Source organism: Melozone crissalis, unplaced genomic scaffold (assembly GCF_028551555.1).
Source record: "Melozone crissalis strain CALT ecotype California unplaced genomic scaffold, PUWL_Pcris_2 ptg000019l_1, whole genome shotgun sequence".
Lineage (NCBI taxonomy): Eukaryota > Metazoa > Chordata > Aves > Passeriformes > Passerellidae > Melozone > Melozone crissalis.
In genome coordinates this window covers 2,652,477-2,672,188 of record NW_026535797.1, presented here as the reverse complement: position 1 = coordinate 2,672,188, position 19,712 = coordinate 2,652,477, and the positions used below count along the sequence as shown (strand labels likewise).

The window sequence follows — 19,712 nt, the reverse complement described above, 5'->3', positions numbered from 1 at the left end:
AGCCCATTTTGTCCCGTAGCTGTTTCAATCAATACACTATTTATTTTCAAATAACCATGCACTGAGGATCATTTGGACACAGAGCCCATAAATACACATTACCTCATTATCGACCCTCTCTGGCCACTGCTGCATTATTAACATTTCACTCCAAGAAGCAATCAAGCTGTAAACAGGAGGAATTTCTAGAGTTATTCCTCCCCCAAATGTTTTTGTAGGGATGACCAAGCCTGGGATTTTGCCCCCAAGAATTACTTTTCTCTGTGATATTCTTTACAGAGAAGAAAATGTACCCAGTAGCCAGTGAAATGGGAAGAAATACAATATTTGCTAAGAGGGAATGTACACAGGACAGTTAAACTCCATTTTTTATCCAGGGATTATCACTTGCACACACATAAGAACTCTGAATTTTGGTTCCAAAACACCCTATTGTTTTAATCCTATAAATCCAATTTCTACAGTTGCTCAGGAGGCTGGAAAAGGAACCAATGAGCCAACCCAGTACTGGGATGTGGTGTTTGTGAGGTCCCCAGGATGAGATGAGAGATGAGAGATGAGAATCTGACTCCTTGTTCTCAGAAGGCTGATATATTATATTATATTATATTATATTATATTATATTATATTATATTATATTATATTATATTATATTATATTATATTATATTATATTATATTATATCATATCATATCATATTAAAACTATACTAAAGAAAGAGAAAAGATACATCAGAAGGCATAACAAGAATGAATAATAAAAACTCGTGACTGCTCAGAGAGTCTGACACAGCTGGCTGGAATTGGTCATTAAGAAAAAACAATTCACATGGAACCAATCAAACATTCACCTGTTGGTAAACAATGTCCAAGCCACATTCCAAAGCAGCAAACACAGGAGAAGCAAATCAGATAATTATAGTTTTCATTCCTCTCTGAGGCTTCTCACCTTCCCAGGAGAAAATCCTGGGCAAAGAGGGTTTTTCAGAAAATATCCAGGTGACACTGGGAGCAGAATCCCTTAGCCCTGGGTAGGACAGGAGTGTGCAGTGCCATCTTCATGCAGCTCATGCATGGAAATTCTGCTCCCTGGGTGCTGGGGGTGACTGATGGCTTTCCCATAAAAGATGGGGGCAGCAGCAAAGACTGCCCTGGCAATCTGCCAGGAGCTGGAGGGCTGCACCTCGTTTGCATGTGAATTTACATTGCTTTTAGAGCCACTGGTAGTACTTGAATATTACTTGATAGGTTTGTCAGCGCCGTGTGATCTCTAGAAATAAAAAGCTGGCTCTGAGCGGCCTGGTCGCCCTCAATGCCTTTGGGGCCGTGTCCTGATCCCACTGACCTTGGCAGAGGGTGCTCAGCACCCCCAGGACCCCTGAGATTCAACCCCTGCACCATCACACAGGGCTGGGTGCCACGGTTTCACTGTGCCATTCCTTAGGTGCCATGTCCAGCACAGATCCATGCCCACATCCTACCCTCAGGCTAAGCCAGGCTCAAACCAGCCCCACTGGTACCACAGGAACAAAATTATTGAGGTGCAGACACTGCATTACTGCTGGGTTTGTAAAATAAACTCCCCTGCTTATGATCAGTAAGAATTTAATGAGTTTGTGGTGGGTTTAGATGGGATATTGGGCAGGAATTGTTCCGTGTGAGGGAGGTGAGGCCCTGGCACAGGGTGGCAGCCCTGGATCCCTGGCAGTGTCCAAGCCAGGTTGGACAGGGTTTGGAGCCACCTGGGATAATGGAAGGAGTCCCAGGGTGTGTAATGAGATGAGTTTTAAGGTCCTCTCCAACCCAAAGCAGCCTGTGGGATTCTGTGATGTCTCTGCATTCCTCCACCCATGTGCTGGCACAGGGATGTGGCTCAGTAAGGATTAAACCCATTTTGCATAAAACCAATTGCAACAAGTGAGGGGAGAAGGTGTTTAGGGGTGCAAAGTGGAAAATCACTGAGGGAAGGAAAAGAAGATTGAGAGGACAGAGGCAGGTCTGTGTGCCAGCTGCTCTGCAGAGGAAGAAAATGGGAGGGATGAGCTGAAACCTTTGGATTTCAAATTTGGACTGAGGCTGGGGATAATGCAGAAGCTTCCTGGCAGATTGGGCATCTGACGGCAGGAGCTGCAGTCAAGGTGATCTTCTGGGTAGCTGCTGCATTCACTTTATTTCCAAAGCTTGCATTCATGCTCCTGCTGTCAATAAAAATCCCTGCCTGAATAGATAAGCCAGAGCCACGTATCTCATTAAGCCTGAGAATTCAATCCTCTGCTTCAAGCTCTGTGCTCCTATGCTACTTTATATCATTAAGAAATATTGCCCGAGCTGATCCCCTAAATCCTTGTATTAGCCAGCACAATTAAATCTAATATGGATGGAAAAATGGGAGCCAGGGGGACTCCTGCATGGTGTGAGCTCCAGGTGCATCCCCATGGATGTGACTGGAGAGTGCACAAGCAACAAGTCAGAAAGGAGACACTTACAAGCCCTAAGTTATTCTGTTTTAAATAGCTTAAGAAAACGCTGAGACTTTCTCAGGCTGGATTGTGGAATACCTTGAAGTGAGACCACAAATCCCTATGCTGTCACTCTTTTTCTCTGAGGAGTTATTAAGTGAAGCATCCAAAATAAAAAGTCAGACTGTCGAGCTCCTGGAGTTTTGTTTCTCTGTCAGACAGGAAACTCGGTGACTGTTGAGTTTTAAAACAATGGCCTAAACATGCCAGCCATTAGCAGTGGCACTTAATGAGATTCTCAGATAACCCTTTAAGAGAATATGTAGTGATTAAGTCAATTTAAATGATTCATCTCCACGGCAGCCGGTGAGACTTGTACATAACAGCCATTTGCATAGCAATAAAGATCTCCATTTCTCCACACAGGACAGGTTTATAAGGATATTTCCAACCTTAGTCATGTCTGCTCTCATTTGTCTATTCAGAAGTTTTTTTCACTCCTATTTTTTGCCAGATGCTTCTCCTGATAGGGGAAGATCTCAGGGCAGAGCATCTCCTTGTGCAGTGCCAAGTTTTGAGGAGGAGCATTCCCAGGCTGGCTGTGAAGAGGGTCCGGGGGGAATTTTGCTCCTGTGACATTCCTGGTGTGTGGCCAGAGCATCCCCTGCACTTCCCCACACACACAGAGCAGCCCTAATGAGCCCCAACCCTGCCAGCCCAAATTAACCCAGCACTGCAGTCTGCTCCAAGGGAATTGCTAAACTCCCTCCAACATCCAAAGGTGCAGGATCAGATCCTCACAGATCTGAGATACATCAAAGGATGAGGCTCTGCCAAGCCAGTCCCTGGCAAGGCTGTGTTTTCTGGAAGATCCTGGAGCAGTGTGGCCCACGGAGGTTGTTGGAAACTAATCCTCCTTCTTTACCTTTTTCTTCCTTCTTCTTCACCTTCTTCTTCCTTCTTCTTCACCTTCTTCTTCCTTCTTCATCATAAGTTTAGATAATATTTTATAATTAAACAAAAAAGTCCGCATTGTGGACTTCAAGTAATTAGTTATTAAATTAAAAATAAAAATAAACCATCATTTTTAATTATACAATTTAACCTTTAAAAAACCCTTGTAACAAAAAAATTGTTGATCATTTGTTGTACTTTATTAGTAAAGAACTTCAAAACTCATTACCTATAAAACTATAACATAAATAAAAATATTAAACACGTAAGTCTAAACACAAACTGTTGTCTTGAATACCTTCAATCCCAACCTCAATAAAAGTAAGAAAAAAACCCCAAAAACCAACAGGAGGGTTGTGTAACAGCCCCTCCCTGCTGCCCCAGCCCAGGCAATTCCTCACTAATTGAAATTGCTTCTCCCCAGCTGACCCAGAGCCACACGGATTAAACCAGATTTCGGAATGCTAATTACACGACATCATTTTCCCAATTATTGTTAAAATTGGATTATGTACTGGGAGATGGGGTGTTTGAAGCAGCCACTAATGAGCAAATCATGCATAAAAAACCTGGTTTGTTATGTTGGTGACTGAACAAAATAAGGTCACAGGCGTGAAGTCGTGTCCAAATAAACAAAAGAAACCAAAGAGGTTCCAAGAGTAGCTCCAAGCTGGAATTTAGGGAGCTTCAAAAGCCATGGCAGAGCCAGAGAATGGGTTTTTCTTCCTTTTTCTCCCATTGTCCATCGCTGGCTAAAGCTATTTCTGGGTTATTGGGTGTTTCAGGGAATTTTCCCAAGAAATCATTATGTTATCTAAGTGACCGAGCTGCTTATAATCCATTTTCAGAAGTTTCTGTGGAGCTTAAGAACATAAATCTGATTATCAGACAGACTCCATTATTGCACTTTCCTGTGCTTGCCCCACCTTTCTGATGCAATCAAGAGTGACACAGAAATTTAATTGCTCCAAGTAGTCTCTGTATTGCAGAACTCTTTAGATTCCCAGCACAAATATCCTAATTCTGGTTTTAGTCCCTTTGTACTTTCCTGGCTGAACAGTTTTGCTGTGATTCCAGAGCAGTTCAGGAGAATATTCCAAATGGGTTTCCAATCCCTGAATAAATAATAATAAATAAATAAACTGGAGATCTATCAATCCACACCTGTCTGTCTATCTACCATCACACTGCCTGGAAACATTCATTGCTAATTTATCCCCAGTATCCTTATAATTCAATTTCACAGCCAATTTCAGTGCTGGTTTTTTTTTTTTGTTTTGTTTTTTTTTGCCTCATGAATTTGAGACAAATATTGCTTTGAAAACCAACCAAAAAACACAACAGAAATCAAGTCATGTATGCAATTTAAAAAAAACCAAAGTTTCCAGAGTACTTGCTCCAAAGAATCCAATTTTGTCTACAAATAGGAAATAATATTCCTCCCTTCTCAACAATCCAGAATGTTTAAGTCAAAATGGGCCATGCTTTAAATCTAATGTTTTTGAGTGTCATTCCTAACAGAGAAACTCTGAGCTCCTTGAAATAATCCTTTTTTTTCTCTTCAAAGGACATAAATTAAGAAAAAGTTTTTAAAAAGTCAGGATACTTTTACTCCCTGGACTGATGAAGCCAGTGAGTTGTGCACTGTTCTTTACTCCTTCACAAGTCTCCTTACCAGTCTCTCTTGGCCACAGTTAAAAAAAAAAATCTCAAACAATTACTGAGATAATTATTTTGTGATGTAAAAATTCTGTTCTAAGTTTGAAACTGACGTTACAAGTCTATTCTGATATTAAAAAGAAGACATATAGCAAGAAAATAATGAAATTACAATGCACTTTGTAGCAACAATGAATATCTTTTGAGTCAATCTCCCATTTACATTTTTAAACTCTTTTCTCTGGTAAAGCTTAAGACAAGACTTCCATAGCAACAGAGACAAGGTCTGGCTCCCACTGCAAGGAATCCTAACAAAAAATGTAATAAGAAAAAACCAGGGGGCGATTATTTATTTTTAAAGTTATTTGAATGAGGCACATTAACCTCAATTAAAAAAAAAAAATCAGTGTTTTTCATCAGCCCAGCCATCAATCAAAACAAAATAACATATTCTGTTAATTGCTCTCTGTTATTCTCACAGTTTCAGGGGAGTGCAGGGGAAGAGGGAAATTCTTGTTGGGTTTAGGTTTGTTTTTTTTTAACTGACTTCCTCTGATCTCAGTGCTTTTCTGGAGGTTCAGCAGCAGATCCAGGTGCTGGCAGTGAGTTTTTATCAGCCTGGGTGGGACAAGATGAGCTTTAAGGTCCCTTCCAACCCAATCCATTCCACGATTCTGTGGTGACATTCCTTCGGCTCTTGTGCCTGGCAGGGCTGGTTGCCTTTGACAGTGAGTTTTGGAGAAGAGCAAACTGTCCCAGCAATTAAACACCTCTAATAAAAATTTTTAGTAGTCTTTTCTTCTCATGGATAATATTAGTTTCCATAGTTCCAGGTTAAATGGAACCTGTTTAGGGTTTTCAAGCTGCTGTAGAAGGTGGTCACCTGCTCCCAGACCATCAGGGTGAGCTCTGATCCCCACCACATGTTTTCCCACAGGATTTACTTTTTCCTGCACTGGTGACTTTCATGGAGCTCAGTCCTGAGGATTTCTCTGAGGCAAATGAGATGGAGGAGGTGGCAGAGCATTGGCTTCAGTGCCAACATTTTGCATCCACTGAAAGGACTGACTCACTTCTGCTCTTTGTTTTCTCCTTGTTTCTGTCTAACATTACTCCTTTCTACTTCCTGTTTGCTCTTTAAATTATATCCTCAATAACTGCATATAGTAACCCTATAAATGCTTTTTTTCCCTTTACATTTTACCTTCTAGGTAACACAGCACTGCTTTTCCTGCCTTTCTGGTAAAACTTAAAAAAGCCCAACTCTTTGAGGCAATTCATGGATCCTGAGACCCTTAAAAAGGAACAAAACCTATTGCTACCTGCAGTTCCTTCCCTGCACATCACCTCTTTGCCCCTAATTTGTACCTTTAGGATCAGAACTTGGCAAAGCCAGGCCCAGCAGGGCTGGAGGGGTGGGAGCAGGGGCCTACAAAGGCAGAAACTCCCAGGCCAGCAGCAGGGAGGGATTGTGGCTGGAACAAGGAGTTGCATAACTCTCATCTGTTATGTGTATTTTTCCATGGTCCTTGGAGGCTCCGTGAGGGCACCGTGAGGGAGATGTCAGGCAGAGAGCAGGAGAGATCAGTTTAGAGTTGAATAAGGGCTGTCTGCAAAAACAACCTCTCCATGCCATCAGGGAAGTCACTGCCTGTCAGAGGAAATGCAGAATTGTTCGGGTTGGAAAGGCTTATAAAGATAATTCACTTCCAACCTCCTGTCATGGCAGGGACACCTCCCACTGTCCCAGGCTGCTCCAGCCTGGTCTTGGGCACTGCCAGGGATCCAGGGGCAGCCACAGCTGCTCTGGGAATTCTGTCCCATTCCTTCCCCACATTCACAGGGAACAATTCCTAAGTCCCAATATCCCATCTAAATCAACCCCTTGTCAGCTTAAAGCCATTCCCTGTGTCCTGTCCCTCCAGGCCTTGTCCCCAGTCCCTCTGCAGCTCTCCTGGAGCCTCTTCAGGCCCTGCAATGGGCTCTGAGCTCTCCTTGGAGCTGCTCCTCTCCAGGAGCATCCCCAGCTCTCCAGCCTGGCTCCAGAGGAGCTCGGAGCAGCTCTGTGGCCTCCTCTGTCATTTGGACAATTTCTCAAATCTTCAGCAGTTTGAAGTGAAGGCCCCATGCAAAAATCCACTCTGGCTGTGGCTCTTACACACCCTGTGCCTCTTATTTAGCTCTTAATTAACCTCATGGCAAAGTATGACCAGGCTGTCCCACAGAGGTGACACTGGTGCCATCCCACCCCAAATCCCAACAGAGCTGGGTTTGCCGACACTTTCTGCTGGCACAGAATGGAAATTACCTGCCCTGCCTCTCACTTCTGCCACTGCGTTTCCTGATACCACTGAGCTGCTACAGTTATTTTTTTAAAGTGGTTTGAAAGAAAAGACTGTCATCAATATTTAAAATTAATATTTTCCATGAAAATTTAATTGTGTGCTATGGTGGTTTTAATCTAATCTAGTCAGCAATCTTCACATAGTCCCAAAAGGCAGCAACAGCATCCCAAGTGACCAATTTTTTTCCTTGCATTTTCTTTGCTTTTGTACTACTTTATCATTTAACAATGTTTTGTTTAGAAACCCAGATTTACCTTCTGCCTCATCATTGCTGTTCCATTATGCTCTTTATGTGTAAACAGAGTGTACTTCAAAGAGCATATATCATTATTAATAGTTAATAAAAGAAATGGAAATAAAAGCTGCACAAGCTGGTCCTGTAGCTGGGATGCAATTCCCTGCACTTTATGGGAAAGGCTTTCCTTCCTGCTAGATGTCCTTGATGACTCTTGCAGGGACATAAAAACAACTCCCTATTATTGCACTTACTGGATATATAATCTTCAAATAATGAGCAACAGGATGAAAACAACTCAAAGAAGCCTCCTGGAGCATTTTCCCCCTGCCTTGCCAAGGCCAGCAGTTTCCCTTGATGAAGGGTTAGGGGATCAGAGTCCCAGTAAGCAGTTAGCTGTGGAATTGAATCCATGACACATCCTTCTCCTCTCCCCTGAGCTAGCTCTGCCACCAAATGAACCTGGGATATTGATGACTTCAAAGGAACTGCAAAAATGAAGCAACAAGCCACGATCAGCCAATATTCCTAAATACTCTTTGACAGAATTACCTTCAGAGGGGGAAGGTTTGGAGTCTGTAGTATTTTATTACAAGGTGTAATGAAGCCTACAGGGTCCTGTGCCCACCATGCCCAAAGCAGCTGCACGGGAGAGGTGAAATCCAATTTATTCCCATTTTTGTGATCGGTTCTTAGCTCAGCAGGAGATGTTGTTTGTCATTTATAATCCAGCCTCCACGAGTCACAGGACTTGTGTGGTTTCCATGAATTCCAGCAGCTCCTTGAGGTCCTGTTGGGAATGGGTTTCCTGGTGCAGGGCAGTCCCCAAACATTTGTATAAATGACATTTTTGAGGCTGAATTTCCTAGTGCACTGCATGCACACCCTCATTGCCATTCCATGGGTACAGCCAACGAGGAGCTGTCTGTTATCCCATTGGGAATTGAGCAAGAGTCCTTGATCAAAGGACAAATACCTTTTATATTCAGTGATTCCCAAATCATTCTCTTGAGAATCTTTACCACCAGCAGATGGTTTTGGTGGTGGGATATTTCTTTAGCTGCCCATATTGCTCTCCTCTCATCAATGACAGGCTCGTTTTCCTTCTACTTAATTAAGACTACCTTCAAAGAGACCCTTTTATAAACAAATTAGGGCTATCTGACTCAGAGTTTAAAATGGAGCAGTGTTTGATCAATACAATCGACTGGAGAGATCTAAACTCATCTCTGGGATACTCTGTTCCTGTCTTGGAAAGTTTTTAATGCCTCGCTGAAGCAGAGGTTGAAATGTGTGGCAGCCTCTGGCCTCTTACAACATTAACTGGGCACTTTTAAATGAGGCAAATAGCACTGGAAAACCTTCCAGTGGAGCCATTCCCCTGAAATAACGCTGTGTGGAAGGCTGGTGGAAAGCCTGGAATGCTTTTAGGAGGATCAGGGATCATGGAGAAGATGATGCTGGCAACAAGACAAACACTTGTGTATTTTTAGCTTCCACAGGATGCGGTTTGGCATTAAAAGAAAAATCACAGAATAAAAAGAAAATCACAGATAAAAAGGAAATCACAGAACTGTTCAACCATCCATCATCCATCCATCCATCCATCCATCCATCCATCCATCCATCCACCCATCCGTCCATCCATCCATCCATCCATCCATCCACCCATCCGTCCATCCATCCGTCCATCCATCCATCCATCCATCCATCCATCCATCCATCCATCCATCCATCATCCATCCATCCATCATCCATCCATCCATCATCCATCCATCATCCATCCATCCATCCATCATCCATCCATCATCCATCCATCTCTCCCTTAACACCAAGACTGAACTGGAAACACCTTTAATTTATTTTTGTTGTCACAGCAGGAAGTTCAGATCAAGCACGTGAAGATCTATGGAGATTCAGATCCAATGGATAAGATAAACAATTAATTTCTATTTCTTGCATGGAATGCAGCCTTGTAGCCGTGACTCTCATTTGGGATGCTTTAATACAAAACTTTACAGGCTTGTCTGCATTACAAAAAATATAGATTGCAATATATCAGTGAATTTAAAGAAATTTGTAATATTTCCTCCAGAAGAACTTCTCCAATTGATGTATTCTGAATATTTTGTCCGTGTGTGTGAACTTCCTAACCAGGGAATCTGCATTCCTTCACACATCCCTTATATTCCTCCCAAGAAGCAGACAGCACTGCACTGCACAGACTTTAATAAAAAGGACCTAATTACACTGCAAACCTATGAGCAAAATCAGCCTGGAGAAGGAGCAGAAGAAAGCAGCAAAACCAAAGTACCTGAAGAGTTACCAGACACACAGAAATCACATCTCTGTCTCACTAATTCAATCCTGCCACCTAATTCCTGACAGTAACTAACCATTTCATGATAGCTGTCCACCAGCTCGCCAGGAAATTCTCTTGTTCTGGAGAAAAAAATAGTCAGCTGCTCCTGAGCAGACTTAGAAAAACACTCACGATGTCTGTGCATCTCTAGTCTCTTCTTTCTCTTTTTATTCAGTGTAAAATGCTCTTTTTGCTAAAGAAAAATTAGAGTTTATGGATAGAACTCCTGTACTTCCCACATTTGGGAATAAAGGATTGTGTTTCAGGCTGCACTGGGATCCATTTCTACCCCGTGCCAGTAATCATGTCAATGTGATATTGATACCATACATTTTTGGATGGTTAATTTAGTTCAGCTTTATCTGAGCCAAGATATCAAGCTGATAATTGATCTCCAGCTTTGTTCTGCAGCATTAATTAAGTTTTAGAAAAGCTTACAGATCAATTTATTTGAGTTAATGCAAATCTGCACCTAGAACAACACGGCTCAGATATTTATCACTCTGCTGTTAGTCCCTTCTCATGCCTCAGCAATTCAGGTTTACATCTGGTTCAAGTTTCTCTAATCTAAAATAAACCAGCATGAAAAAGCATTTGATTTCTCATTTAGATTCTCGATAGCCTTTTATTGCAAAGATAACATCCCTTGTCTGATTTGAAATAGTGAAATTCTTGGGTCAAAAATAATGAATAAAATGTTGGCACTCCTGAGTTTTTACAACTAACCTGAATTTTATTGGTCTTAATTAAAAGGAAATTGGGGTTCTTTTCTACATGAGAGATAATATAGTATTATTTAAGTTGTGCTACAATTGTGATTAATTTCTATGCCCTAAAAATATTGACTTCAAAGATATTGAAAGGTTGATGTGAAAATCTCCTCACTGTGAGGACCTGGCTTGACTTTGCTCTTGCACAGCCCCTCAGGTGAGGATGGAGATAAAACCAGCTCAGGCCAAATCAAATCAGCTGCAGCAGCACCAGGTTTGTTTATCTTTTCTTAAAATGCAAAGGATGGCTGTTTGCAGGTGGATTTATCAGGGAATGGTTTGGGTTGGAAGGGAATTTAAAGTTCATGCAGTGCCACCCAAGGACACCTTCCACTGTCCCAGAGGGCTCCAAGCTCTGTCCAGCCTGGCCTTGGGCACTGCCAGGGATCCAGGGGCAGCCACAGCTGCTCTGGGAATCCCATCCCACCCTCACAGAGAACAATTCCTTCCCAAAATCCCATCTGAATTTACCCACTGACAGCTTAAAGCCATTCCCTGTGTTTTGTCCCTCCATCCTTGTCCCCAGTCCCTCTCCAGCTCTCCTGGAGCCCCTTCAGGCCCTGGAAGGGCTCTGAGCTCTCCCTGGAGCCTTCTCCTCTCCAGGCTGAACAATCAGTGCCCTTACAGCAGGATGTGGATCCTGCTCATGGATCTGTGCTTTACAGAGGCCTTTTGTTCCATTTTTGAGTTTAAACAAAGCTTCCATTTTCTCCAATCACGCCAGGTGCTGAAGAGTTACAACTCCAAAACATCCCTCGATTTTCCCACAAGCCTTTTTTTGCAGAGTCACAGTTTTCTCAGTTTTGTTTCAGAGCATTTAAACACATTTAAAGCTGAGCTGGTCACAATGACCTTTCAGCACAGCATGCAGAAAACTCTGCATCGGGTAACTCTGTTTTTACTGACTGTTGCACATTTCCCAGGTACTCAGTCAATACTTTGCAGGATTTCTCTAACAAATCTTCAATATGGGGATGGAAACATTTGCCCACCTCAATATTTTTGCTGGAGGCAACGTGGATTTTCCTTAGCCTGTATCTGGTATAATTTTCTATTAAGGATGATAAAAGGGAGGATATAAAAGAGTTTGTAAAACATGAGCTCACTGTATTTTTCATGAGAGGATTTTTATGTACATTGTGTTAGGTCAATGAGGTGTGATTTTTTGCCTAATTAACAGAGCAGGATACTACTAATTAATCAGAGGAGATATGCCAATAGGGCCCTCTTTATCAGAAGCAGAGAAAATGGCTTTAGGAGTTTTCCCAAAATCTTAAAATCTGGAGTTTTGATAATGTGAGGTGCCTTTGCCAAGCCCTTGGGTAACTCCCCATGGCCAGGACTGCCTTCAGCAGCAAAAAGGGTGAGAGCTTTCCTGAGGAAATTGGTGAGGTTTTGCCATGTGGATCCCACTTTTCTATTTCTATACTTGTCCTTTCCTGAATATTTCAGTGGGGTTTTTCCCCTTGCACAGCTCCCTCATCCAAACCCCCTGTAGATTCTGCTCTGTATTGATTATGTCCATTGTACAAAATGCTGACTGAAGGAATAGGATAAAACTCCACTCCTCTTGGCTTTTCCTGATTTCCATTGGTTCAGGAAGTTCAGAGGAAAATGCCCAATTCCACCTTCTAAATGAGAGTTGTTTGGGAATTGGAGAAGGTTCAGATTGTGACAAACATCATGGTCTGCTGCTCAAAGAGCTGCACAGCTTGAGAGATTGGCACAACCAGCAAATTCAGGGCTTGGTCATTGATTTTTGGGTTTTCCTATTTGTGATAATTTTAGTCTGGATGTGGGAGTGTGTGATGGTGTTCACAAGGGTCGCAGGATGAGGGAAGAGACAAGGATCTGACTTCATGTTTCAGAAGGCTGATTTATTATTTTATGATATATATTCTATTAAAAGTATACTAAAAGAATAGAAGAAAGGATTTCATCAGAAGGCTTGAAGGGAAAGGAAGAATGGAATGATAATAAAATCTTGTGACTGACCAGAGAGTCCGAGCCAGCTGGGCTGTGATTGGCCATTAATTAGAAACAACCACATGCATCCCAGATGCACCTGTTGCATTCCACAGCAGCAGATAACCATTGTTTGCATTTTGTTCCTGAGGCCTCCCAGCTTCTCAGGAGAAAAAACCCTGGCAAAAGGATTTTTCATAAAACATGTCTGTGACAGGAGTGTGTCTCAAGTGCTTCTCTTTCTAAATCTATGAAAAACAATAATCATGGAAGCACAGAATGGTTTGGGTTGGAAGAGACCTTAAAGAACATCCAGTCCCTGTGCAGGAGCAAATTCCACTATCCCAGAGTGTTCCAAGCCCCAGTGTCCAACCTGGCCTTGGGCACTGCCAGGGATCCAGGGGCAGCCACAGCTGTGCCAGGGCCTTACACTCTAACAGCCAAAAATTCCTTCCCAATATCTCATCTATCCCTGCCTTCTGGCAGTAGGAGCCTCCTTCTCCTTCTCCTTCTCCTTCTCCTTCTCCTTCTCCTTCTCCTTCTCCTTCTCCTTCTCCTGTCACTCCAGCTCCTTGTAAAGAGTCTCTTTCCATCTTTTTGCTCCTTTCAGTCACTGGAAGACCACAACTAGGTCACCCCGAAGCTTCCTTTTTCAGGTGAACAATCCCAGCTCTCCCCGCCTTTCCCCACAGCAGAGCTGCTCCATCCCTCTGATCCATTGATGATTCCCTCTTGCCTGGCTCCAGCACTTCCATGTCCTTCCTGAGCTGGTTAACCCAGAGCTGGAGGCAGAACTCAACAGAAAATCCTAATTTCAGGATTTACCAGTGCCTGCAAAGCAGCACAGCTCCTTCTTTAGCTCTCAGCTGGTGGGGTGAGAGTGGGTGAGGAAACAGCTACACCACACATCGCTTCAATCTCCACAAATTGAGCTGCAATTTGTATATCCTACCTGGACTTCCAGTTGGATATTTATTTTCCCAAATTAGCTTAGCCTCAGTAGTGGTGCAGGTTCCCATTTCTATATTTGATGGGGGTTTTTAGTATGCAGCTTGAAAACTGGGAATAAGACAGTGGAAATAAAGGAAAAAAAATCCCTCCAGCTTCCTCTGGCTGTAATACCTAAGGCAAAAGACCCTCTTTGAAGCAATAAAAGTTTCAGCACAGTGTAGAAGGCAGGATGAGCTGAGGGAGGTGGTGCAAACATCCTGTGTTCCTCCTCAGCTGCTCCCAAAATGAGGGACAGACAGAAGGAAGAGCCTGAGCTGCTCCCTCTGGCACAAGTTGGGCATGAAAGAACCTTTTATACCAAAACAGAAATTATAATCTTCCTCCTTGGAAAGGAAAACTTGTTTATCTGTCCATGGCAGGGGGTTGGATGGTCTTTAAGGTCCCTTCCAACCCAAACCATTCTGGGAGTGATCCTGTGATTCCTGATTTCTAGTACCAAATACTCTGTGATGCTTTTTGCATGAACAACTATAAAATGTTCTATTCTTCAGCTTTTACTGACAATTTTCTCCCTCTGGAACAAAAGATTAATTTACATTTTTCCTATTAATAGGCACATTTTTACAGTGCCTGCACCACTGTAGAAAAGGGGCAGCACAGCATTATTTTTTTGTCTGCTTACTCAATTATTGTGGGAGAAATAAGCTATTTTAGAGACGTCTTCCAAAGTAGGTCAGGACAGAATGAGAGAAGTCTGAGTACCTTTCCAAAAATAAGTGATATCCCCTGATCCGTGTGTCTGAAAACCTCATTGGCTGCAGCATTGCATTTAGAGGGCTGTTAATTAGGAGTGAAAAATTAATTACCTTGCTCTGCCTGCTCTGGGGTTGGAGGTGCTGCTGGCAGATGGGCAGGGCTGCACCAGCCCTCGTGGTGGCAAAGATGATTGAGTTTAGACTATTCTGTGTTTCTCATTTTCCTCTTTTTGGGTTGTTTTGGATCATTTAGTGAAGATTCATCTCCTTCCAGAGCAGTCTGTTGACGAAGCCACCGAGTGGGATGCTGAATGCTTTTAATAAGATTTTGACTGAGGTTGGGTTTTTTGTGGGGTTGGTGTTTTTCCTTTCAAACTTTGGAGTGTCACTGGGCTTTTTAAGATCTCCACAGATCTGAGCCTTGGTTTCTCTCTGCTTCAGTTCCCTGCCTGTAAAGAAGATTAATCACATTTCCCCATCTCACAGGAGCATTGTGTAAATGAATCCATAAAAAGATTGCCAGCTGTCCCTATATCATTTAACAGGAAAATATGGGTACCAAAAACAAACATCCAGAAGCCTTCCTGGCCAGGGCAGAGAAACACAAAGAATATTTTTCCATGCCAGCAGCCAGCAAGTAATTTTGAGTGTGAGCAATTCTTTCCTTCAGAGACAAGCACCAAACACATGAGCTGTGGATTTAACTGGAAACGTGGAGTTATCAAGTGTTCCACCAAGCCTGGGGCTGATCTTGCTCATTATTCCAGAATTTGGCATAGGGAGGATCAGGAAATTGTTCAACTGTTTTTTACTTTGCTTCCTTCCCAGTCCATCTTCCATTAATGAGAGTCTCCAAAGCATTTGGAACCAGGCAGGCACCAGGAATTAATTCCCCTGATAATGTGGATTGCTGGCACTGGTGTGGTGTTGCCAAAGCACCACTGCAGGTCTATTCCTGACATTGTGCTCCTAAAAGTGAGTGGCTGCACTCTGGCCTTTGCTTTCCTGCTCTTGAGGTTTCATAATAAATTTATTTTATTTTATTTTATTTTATTTTATTTTATTTTATTTTATTTTATTTTATTTTTTCCTTGATTTGTTTTGATTTTACTTATTTTAATTTTTTTTTTGCTTTATGATGAAACACTGCTCCAAGCCCCAGCAGCTGCACTTGAGCTTGTAGGTGTTTTGACTAAATGCATCCCACACATTCAAACTCTAGAGAATAATTAATAAGGCTTCATTTATTAAATATCTGCATACCTATAATTATCTTAACCCTGTGATTTTGGAGTCAATAATTTTTTGGTTGACCTGATGGTGATTTTAATGGAATTGCTGCTCCTGACCGACACTTCACTGTAAATAGAGGAAAAACAAGGAACTTCCTCTCCTCTCTGCAGCCCTGCAGATCCAAATATATCAGCTGAAATATTTATGTCTCTGAAAACTTAAAACTAGAATTTTGTGTGTCCAACAATTCATAGCGGGGTTATTTTTGGGAAGTATTTTGTAAGGATTTTTTGTGTTGGAGCAAAACCAAGGACTTCAAGGTCCTGGAAGTCTGAGTGAGCTTTGACTAAGCTGAAAAGCTCCTTGCTGGAATTGCTGTTGTCATGTCCACATGAGGATTAAGCCAATGGCACTGTGGCTTTTAAGAGGTTCCTTTACTAAGAAATCAGAATTATCTGACTTCTTTGGAGGTTTCACCAAGTTCTAGCTCATTTTGAGCATTTCTGTTCAATTATCAGCAAAAGCTCGACTTTTCAATATTCCAAAGACATGTGGAAAAGCCATTTACTCTCGTGCTCCCTCCTGTTTTATGTTATCTCTGTTCATTGGGCAGTTTTCTTTATCCCTTCCACACCCAATCCTCCCTCCAGGAGATCTGTTCTGTTCATGGGCCATTAATTACTAATTACCTTCTGTCCATGGCCAGTGAGTGTCCCTGCAGGGCTGATCCAATCCCAGCATCCCATGGGGAGATGCTCCGCCCAGGGGAGGAGCCAAGCATTCCTCCCTGGATCCAATCTGAGCTTTGGGACACCCCAGCAGCCTCTGCCCCCTGCATTGCCAGAGGAGCAGCTTTCTGCTGCCCTGCATTGCCAGAGGGAGCCCAGGCCCATCTGCAGCAGCCCTGGAGCTGCAGAGGAAAACTCCCCCCTTGTGCAGGATCCCTGCTGCAGCAGAGCCACAGCTGGCACTGCAGGAGGATTGCAGCCACCACTGAATGAAATCAGGATATTTCATTCATTATATGCTGCCACCACCCTGACCCACAGGGTGTCACGGCATGTTCTGACTCTGGCAGTGTTGTTTTGTACTACTTCATTTTTATTTTATTTTTATTGTCTTCCCTAGCAAAGAACTGTTATTCCTATTCCCATACCTTTGCCTGTTATTCCTTTCCCATACCTTAATTTCAAAATTATAATAATTCAGAGGGAGGGCTTTGCATTTTCCCTTTCAGGGGAGGCTCCTGCCTTCCTTAGCAGACACCTGGCTTTTCCAATCAAGGCACCTCCCCAGCTCCTCAATTCCTTCCCAGTTCCTCCTGGCTGGGATGAAAGCAGGGATCAGGAGAGGTCTCAGCTTGGAGATGTTTTGTAGCAAAGCCCTTCCTTACCTTGTCAGGTGAAATGATCATTGCACTGTCAAGCAAATGACACATCCACTCTCAGCCCTGCAGCTGCTTTATTTAGCAGGGGACTTGTTTAATCCAGCAAATTCCTGCTCTCCTCACATCCACCAGCCCTCACATGCTGGGAGAACAGCCCAAAAAATTCTGCTTTCCCTTTTTTCCTAGCTTTGACTTTGAGTAAGAGCAAGAAGGGTGCAAGAATAAATAGCCTTGACTTTGAGTAAGGAGAAGACTTTAAATAAACCTTTAGATTTCCTTTAGATTTGCTTCCTTCAAAAGAAAAATCTACAAATCCTCACCTTTAGAGTACAACATCCCTTTTTCTTTTTTCATTTGCTGCCAAATAAGGGAAAAAGAACATTTTTGCACAAAAAAATGGCGTGCACATAATTTCAATCCCATTTATCAGTAAATGTTCTGTATCAAGATGTGGCTTTATTGCTTTGCAGCCCTATCAGACAGGGTTTTAACAAAAACTGCCATTGCACAGGTACTTGGGAAAAGCTTCCAACATCCTCATTGTGGATTTGATGTGCGTGGGGATCGTCAGTGCCTGAGTGGAGCCCCAAACTGAGGCGTTTAAGGAGCTCTTTCTTGTCTTCAAATAGGCTTGCTGGGTGTCTTAAACTGAGATAAGCACCCCAAATGATTTATCTTCAAAGAGTTTGACCACTTAATGTGAATTTTTGTCATTTAAATTTCCAGTAATTCCTGCAGTTGGTGGATTAGGAGCGATTTCCTCCGGAATAGTGCAAAAAACTCTACCCCAACCACTTTATACCATTATGAAAACCACTTGAAACTTTCAATCCTCTGACAGTGAGAAGGAAATTTATGACTGGCTGAATTCTAAAGAAAGGTCGTTTGTACATCCCTGAGCAAGTTCCTCCCCAGTCGAGGCCCTGCCAGCTCTCAAAGAGACACAGAAAGGTCTTTGAGCTCCTGTCATCTCTGGGAATAACAGCATCAATATGCACTGAGGTTAATGCCTCACAAAGGAGCAGGAATCTGCATATTACATTTATCAAAAGATGTGTAAATGAGCCGTATAGGAGTCTCCTACAATGCCCTGCATAATTTATTCCGTGTACAATGAAGAGCTGATCAGATTTCACGCATGTTTACTTTGGGGAAGATAACTGCTGGAGTGTCTGAACCAGCCATGGAATACAAATATGGTTCAAAGTAATGTGTTTATCTACCTGACATTTTAATCTTGAAAACTTTCTTATTCCCATTGTTTTGACAAAGAGGTTCCCTTTTGTGAGAATAATCTCTGCCCAGCACTGGAGGACTTGCTTTGTTGGAGACACACAATATATCTGGGGGTTTATTAGATATGCAGAAGTGAAACAAAAGGCCCATGCTAGCACCATTTATATTTCTGATATGGTTTATTTTCTTTCTCAAACTTTGAAGGAGAGGAAAATTAATTGAACCTGAAGTTTTAGAAACAGAGAAATCCTGGTTTCATAACTCAGAGGCAAAGTGCAGAGCCTCATGCTGCAATCTTGCTCCTTGAGCAAGGTCCTCGACAAGTCAAGTTGGGCCCTTGTACATCCATTTCCCTCTCCTAATTCTAACCAGCTCACATTTATCCTCTCAGCGTGAGTATTAGCTAAGAGAAACACGCAATTTAAACTTTTTATAGCTCAATTTCACATTGCTTAGCCATCAGTTAGTGACCAGCTTCCCCCACAATTAAATATTCTGATTTCAACAGCTGGACATTTTTACTGCAATTCTGAATTTACCCTCGTCTTTACCTTAGATTTGCTGGCTGTTTTGTCTTTGTTCTGCAGGGTCTGGCAGGTGCAGATGAAGCTTTCCAGCTTTGCTCTTGCAGTTATTCCAGAGCCTTGCTCCTCACCGTGTGAGCGTTGGCGGATGCTGAGCGAGAGGATGGGAGCTGCTCTCTGCTGAGCCCATTTCCAGCATCCCCTGGAGACTCTGAGTTTCCCAAAGTCTCCATGCTGGAGGGAGCTGTCAGCGAGCTCAGCACAGGAACAGACCCTGCTTTGTTCTCCCTTCAGGTGCTGAGGGCTCTTTGGAGCTGCTGTTCAACTCCTGCTTTACCCTCCCCGCCCAATTCCTTTCAATCCACGGGATCAGGTTCTCAAGCCTGCTGGATCTGAAGCTCCGGAGAGAGATTTAGCATTTGGCAAAGGCTCATCCCCAGCAGGACACTGCCCTACAAGTGCTGGGGAGCATGGCTTGGGCCCTGTTCGCCCGCTGCTCCATCGTCCCACGGGGATCAGGTGTCAAAGGCACGGCCTCATTCCACACCCAGTTACCCTGAACTCAAGGATTGCATTGCTGAACAAGTGTTTCTCAGCCCTCAAATTCTGGTTTTAAATAATTCTTAAATATCTTCTAAAAAGCAGAGCACTGGGGCTTTGCAGAACTCTGCCAAACCTTTTTTTCCTTGACACGATGGATGAGTGAATGTGCATTTATTTAAAATAACAATGCTGTCTTCAGAATTCACATTATCATGGTATTTTGTCATCTTCAAGAGGCTGTGTCTGTCTGCTCTGTGGTGCCAAAGCAAACAGTGGCAGTTTCAACAGCTGCAGAGCAACAAACCCAACAGGATTGCTGTGGTAGGAGAGATGT

The 19,712-nt window shown here is 42.8% G+C and overlaps 1 protein-coding gene across 1 annotated transcript in view; it reads right to left on the bottom strand.

The window, feature by feature from the left end:
* CUNH10orf90 (chromosome unknown C10orf90 homolog) overlaps nt 1-18,900 on the bottom strand; it is a 99,114-nt gene extending 80,214 nt beyond the window's left edge. Inside the window, exon 1 of the mRNA XM_054276539.1 lies at nt 18,863-18,900. The gene's annotated coding sequence lies outside the window, so the exon portion shown is untranslated. The remainder of the gene's footprint in view (nt 1-18,862) is intronic.
* Between the last annotated feature and the right edge of the window lie 812 nt (nt 18,901-19,712).